Here is a 6374-nt window from a genome sequence, read left to right as displayed (position 1 = left end):
TCAGTTGTGACAGTGACCCAAATCACGTGGACTGATATGGGTATCGCTCTTACTCCCACTGTGTAAGTCTTCCTGCTTCAAACTGGTTTCCTTTTTTTAAAAATTATATATTTATTTATTATTAAATAGAAACAGAAATTGAGAGGGGAGGAGGAGGTAGAGAGGGGAAGAGACAGAAAAACTCCTGCAGCCCTACTGCACCACTCGTGAAGCTTTCCCCCTGCAGGTGGGGACCAGGGGCTTGAACCTGGATCCTTGCTCACTGCAGTGTGTGCTCTTAACCAAGTGCGCCGCCGCCTGGCTCCCAAACTATTTTTCTACCTGCCTGCTTTTTGGATAATCAAGAAGAGCTGTAGCACGTGTTAAGCGTTATTTCTTTCTTACTGTGCCTTTTATCTTTCTATTACTGCTAAGAAGGACATTTACTAGTTAAAAACTGTCTTGTATATTTGTGAGGTCAAATTTAAAATAAAACATGCAGATATATTTTCGTTTTTCTTTTGAATTATGTATCTAGGATGTTAATCTACAGGAGTTTAGAACATTTATTAAACCTACCTTCTACATTTTTTAAAGATTTTATTTATTTATTAATGAGAAAGATAGGAGGAGAGAGAGAAAGAATCAGACATCACTCTGGCACATCAGGACCTCATGCTTGAGAGTCCAATGCTTTATCCACTACGCCACCTCCCTGGCCACTACCTTCTACATTTTTACCACCAACAAAGATACTGTAGAAGCCTTTATACAGCAAATACTCTTATTTGGAGAATTTCAGAAAATGTGTAAGCACTCCCAATTTACAAAGTGACTTGATTATAGAACAATGATTCTAAGGCTGGGAAGATAGCATAATGTCTATGCAAAAGACTTTCATGCCTGAGGCTCTGAGGTTCAGTCCTCAGCAGAGATGAGCAGTGCTTGAGAGTCTAATACTTAATCCACTGAATTCTGTCTCTCACCCTCAATAAGAAAGAAAGAAAGAAAGAAAGAAAGAAAGAAAGAAAGAAAGAAAGAAAAGGAAAGGAGGAAGACCGGGGTGGTGGTGCACCTGGTTGAGCGCACATGTTACAATGCACAGTGTTCGAGCCCTCAGCCCCCACCTGCAAGGGAAAAGCTTTCCAAGTGGTGAAGCAGTGCTATATCTGTCACTCTCCTTCTCTATCTCTCCTTTCCCTCTTTATTTCTGACTGTCTCAATCCAATAAACAAAGATAGTAAAAAAAATGTTTATAAAAAATGGAGGGAGGGAGAAAGGGACAGAAGAAAGAAAGGAGAGAGATCTAGCAGATCCCTCTCCCCACTGTCACTGGCCGTCTCCATCAGGAACAGCATAGTGGACCCTCTGGTGGGCATCTACAGCACCTTGCCCTCAATGTGGGTCACCATTGGTAGGGACTGTCCCATTCTCCAAAGGTAGGTTGGGTCAACATACTCTGCCACTGGAGGAAGACGGGTCCTGCAATGAGGTTAACCTAGTATGTTCCTAGCTATGACCATGGAATGCAAGCTCAAACCTGTAGTGATGTGAAGGTTGCACAGGTGGCTGTGCTGAATATGGGCCCCAGATCAAATCAGTGGGGGTTTACAGTTAACAATATCTGTCTACTTTTCTCATATTTGGGAGCTACAATATCTGTATACTTTTCCCATATTTGGGAGCTACTACTCTTCCCTGATCCAGATTTCTAGTCCTATTTCCAACTCTGACACCATCTCCCCAGACAACGCTTTTGGCCCACCTGCATGTTAGCTGTCACACTCAGACAAAAATTACTAAAGTCACAGGCCCTTTGGAATATACCTAACATAAACCTACTAGCTTTTTCCAAAATGGAGACCCCAAATCTCATTGGATATAGTCTTACCTGATAATTAATTGATTTGTTCTGCTTTATATATTTTTTTAACTTTTTTAAAAGATCTTTTACTTTTTATTTGTTATTATTTTATTTTTTTATATTTATTGATTTTCCCTTTTTTGTTGCCCTTGTTGTTTTTCATTGTTGTTGTAGTTATTTGTTGTTGATGTTGTCATTGTTAGATAGGACAGAGAGAAATGAGGGGAAGACAAAGACAGACACCTGCAGACCTGCTTCACCGCCTGTGAAGTGACTTCCCTGCAGGTGGGGAGCCGGGGGGCTCGAACTGGGATCCTTACTCTGGTCCTTGCGGTTTGCACCACGTGCGCTTAACCCGCTGCACTACCGCCCGACTCCCAAAAATCTTTCATTTTTATCAACACCAGAGAAAGATGGGATGCTTGAGATCAACCTTCAAACCTCAAGACTATGGTCATTGTAGCCCCTGCCACTTTTTCTTGTCTCAGCTTGGTTCCTTCTGATTCTCCTTCTCTGTATTGCAGAGTACATCCTAGGAGCAGATGAAGATAATTTTACTGGTAACAGATCTTACTAAAAAGCAAAACTCCAGCAACTGATCTCTGTCACAATCTTCAGTATTGACACTGCCAGGAAATCTACTGAATAAGTTAAAATTTCTTACACTCATTCTAACCGAAACTGGTGAAAATTCAAGAAAAGGGCATCAAAGCCCATGTTCCTGAAATATAGGAAAGTTGAGTGGCAGCTACAGGAATTATGTTGACCTGTGCTGTCAAAGTCTCTCCAGGTTATTCTTGCATGCAGTTGGAGACCCCATATGCTTTATATATTAACTCTTTTTCGGCCACCAAGTTGCAGATGCTACCATGACACCACCTTGACTTCACTGGATGGATGACCTCACCGATGTGTCCTGGAACCCCAACTCCTCAGATCCCTGCCCCACTAGGGAGAGAGACAGGCTGGGAGTATGGATCCATCTGCCAACGCCCATGTCTAGCAGAGAAGCAATTACAGAAGCCAGATCTTCCACCTTCTGCACCCCATAATGACCCTGGGTCCATGCTCCCAGAGGGATAAAGAATAGGAAAGGTTCCTACGAGCGCCCGGCTCCCCACCTGCAAGGGGGTCCCTTCACAGGCAGTGAAGCAGGTCTGCAGGTGTCTTTCTCTCCCCCTCTCTGTCTTCCCCTCCTCTCTCTATTTCTCTCTGTCCTATCCAACAATGATGACATCAGTAACAACAATAATAACTACTACAACAATAAAAAACAACAAGAGCAACAAAAGGGAAAATAAATAAATATAAAAAAATTTTAAAAAAGAATAGGAAAGCTTCCAATGGAGGGGATGGGATATGGAGTTCTGGTGGTGAGAATTGTGTGGATTTGTACCACTCTTATTCTACGGTCTTGTTGACTATTATTAAATCAACTAAAAGAATAAAAAAGAAAGGAAAGAGAGAGAGAGAGAGAGAGAGGGAGAGTAAGACTCTGCTAGGAGCAATGGAATCATGCAGGCCCAAAGCCCCATCAGTTACCCTACAGCAACACTGTTTCAGGGAGGACTGTGTGATACTGACAGGGTGGATAAGGGGGAGAATGCACACTAGCTCGGAATTTAAAGCTCTATTAAATGGGAACAGATGCTTTGTCTCAGCAATTTACAAATATGTGATTCAATCTCCATGACAACTCAATGAAATAGATAATTTCTACGGATTGTTTTTTTTGAACCTCCCTCCCCCCCAACCCCAGACTCTTTCACTTTGGCGCAGTACACCAACTTCAGTCCAAGTTCTAGTTAGTATTTTCTTGTTTTTCAACTTGTGTTTTTTCTTGTTTTTCAACCTTGTTTTTCAACTTCTGTCTCTGAGTGAGATCATCCTACATTCATCCTTTTGTGGGAAACTGTCTTTATGGTAAGATGCAACCAGCTGCGCTAAACTGTAAGCTCCTTGAAGTCAGTGCTCTGCTGTTCCTTGGGTCTTCTCCATTTGCACTGCTAAGATCAGCTTTCTGATCAGACATGTTAGAATCAGAGAACTACAGAGTGGAGAGGAAGCTCAGGGTCCTCTAACCCACTAGTTCTCAAACTACCTGGGCGTCCTATTGAAGAGCAGATTCAGAATCTATAGATCTGGGGTGGAGTCTTGAAGGTCTGAGTTTCTGATATTAATGTGTTGGCACAAGTACTACACTTAAAGGCACAAAGGACCAGTCCATGGGTCAGTTTTCTTCAGTAAAATGTCTGAAAGCAAATCTGTTAGGCTTTATGAGCTCTGTAATTTTTTTCCAACTACCATTGTTCAAACTACCAATGTCACATGAAAGTGACCATAAACAATACATAAACACAAATGGCTACATGTCAATAAATTTTATTTGCAAAACCAGGCTGCAGCTGGATGACTTGCGAGCATACTTTGTTGAACACTGCTGTACTATTCCATCCATTGGGAAATGAACTGAGGACTTTTTTTTTTTTTAAGATTTTATTTATTAATGAGAAAGATAGGAGGAGAGAGAAAGAACCAGACATCACTCTGGCACATGTGCTGCCAGGGATGGAACTCAGGACCTCATGCTTGAGAGTCCAAAGCTTTATCACTGCGCCACCTCCTGGACCATGGCACAAACTGAGGACTTTAATGCATGTGTGATGCACCAAATGTCCGCCTCAGTGTAGGTTTTTGTTTGTCGGTTGGTTTTGCTTTGTTTTTGTCATCACTGAGGGACTGACAAAATAGCTCACTCAGTGCATCTAATTTTCCATGCATATGACCCCAGTTTGAGCCTGGCCCCCACAACATCAGAAGAAGCTTCAGTGCTGTGGTTTCTCTTCTACCCACCCCATCTCCCTATCTGAAAAAACTCATCCTGAAGTGGTGAAGCCTCAGTGAGTTAATTCTGCATGATACTGAGAACACGATCTAAAATAAATATAGAAAAACAGTCCAGGAGGTGGTTCAGTGAATGAAGTAGGAGATCCCAAATACAATCTCCTGCCATGCATGGTTATCTTTCTTTCTCTCCTCCTATCTTTCTCATTAATAAATAAAATATTTAAAAATAAAATAAGTGGGGAGGAGCCATCCTTGCATATATATTTCTTCAATGATCAGAGACCCGGTGCTTATAGATTGAATTTTGGGTGGAGGAGAGATAGCATAATGATTACACAGAGACTCTCATGCCTGAGTCTCTGAAGTCCCAGGTTCAATCCTCCGCCCCACCATAAGACAGAGCTGAGCAGTGCTCTGGTTAAAAAATAAAAAATAAATTTAGAGTGGGGGGGGTAGATAGCATAATGGTTATACCAAGAGACTCTCATGCCTGAGGCTCCAAAGTCCCAGGTTCAATCCCCTGCATCACCATAAACCAGAACTGAGCAGTGCTCTGGTCAAAAGAAAATGTGAAAAAAAAAAAATACAATTATAAGGATCCTACTATTTTTAAAGCACATACTACAAAAACCCTACTTGATATATTTCCAGAACATATGCTAAGTATTATTTCTTCAGGATCGGAAAAGACCTCATCTGTTTCGGTCAATGTGTGATCTTTAAAAGCTCCTCATTTTTGATAAAATAATAAAATTCCATCCAGTGTTGGTGGTGGAGGATCTGCAAGCTCAAGACATTAAAAATAAGATTTATTGACTTATTTATTTTGCCTCCAGGGTTATTGCTGCGGCTCTGTGCCTACACCATGAATCCACTGCTCCTGGAGGCTTTTTGTTTCCCTTTTGTTGTCCTTGTTGTTTTATCATTGTTGTGGTTATTATTGTTATGATTGATGCCATTGTTGGATAGGACAGAGAAATTGAGAGAGGAGGGGAAGACAAAGAGGGAGAGAAAGACAAACACCTACAGATCTGTCTCACCACCTATGAAGCCAAAGGTTCGAACTGGGGTCCTTGCGCTGGTCCTTGGACTCTGTGCCATGAGCACTTAACCCGCTGCACTACCGCCGGACCCCCAAGATTGATTTCTTCATATATATATTTGCTTTTGTTGCCCTTGTTGTTTTATTGTTGTAATTGTTGTTGATGTCGTCGTTGTTGGATAGAACAGAGAGAAATGGAGAGAGGAGGGGAAGACAGAGAGGGGGAGAGAAAGACAGACACCTGCAGACCTGCTTCACCGCCTGTGAAACAACTCCCCTCAGGTGGGGAGGCCGCTCGAACCAAAATCGTTAAGCCCCTCCTTGCGCTTTGAGCCACCTTCGCTTAACCCGCTGTGCCACCACCCAACTCCCTCCCAAGATTTATTTCTTTATGACAGAAACAGAGACACACACAGAGAGAGAAATACTAGGACCTCACTGTGACACCAAGGATTGAACTTGGGACGTGTGTGTGTGTGTGCACGCGCGCGCTGTGTGTATACATGTATAAAGAACTTTAAAAAAAATATATTTATTAATTCACTTTTATTGCCCTTGTTGTTTTATTGTTGTTATTGATGTCGTTGTTGTTGGATAGGACTGCGAGAAATAGAGACGAGGGGAAGATAGAGAGGGGGAGAG

At 42.0% G+C, this 6374-nt stretch overlaps 1 non-coding gene across 1 annotated transcript; it reads right to left on the bottom strand.

The window, feature by feature from the left end:
- Window positions 1–2567: 2567 nt before the first annotated feature.
- Window positions 2568–2701, bottom strand: LOC132536279 (small nucleolar RNA SNORA44). Its single transcript, XR_009547925.1, has one exon. It is a non-coding gene; the product is annotated as a small nucleolar RNA SNORA44 (small nucleolar RNA).
- Window positions 2702–6374: the final 3673 nt, after the last annotated feature.

This window comes from Erinaceus europaeus, unplaced genomic scaffold (assembly GCF_950295315.1).
Source record: "Erinaceus europaeus unplaced genomic scaffold, mEriEur2.1 scaffold_341, whole genome shotgun sequence".
Lineage (NCBI taxonomy): Eukaryota > Metazoa > Chordata > Mammalia > Eulipotyphla > Erinaceidae > Erinaceus > Erinaceus europaeus.
This window is presented reverse-complemented; position numbering and strand designations above follow the sequence as displayed.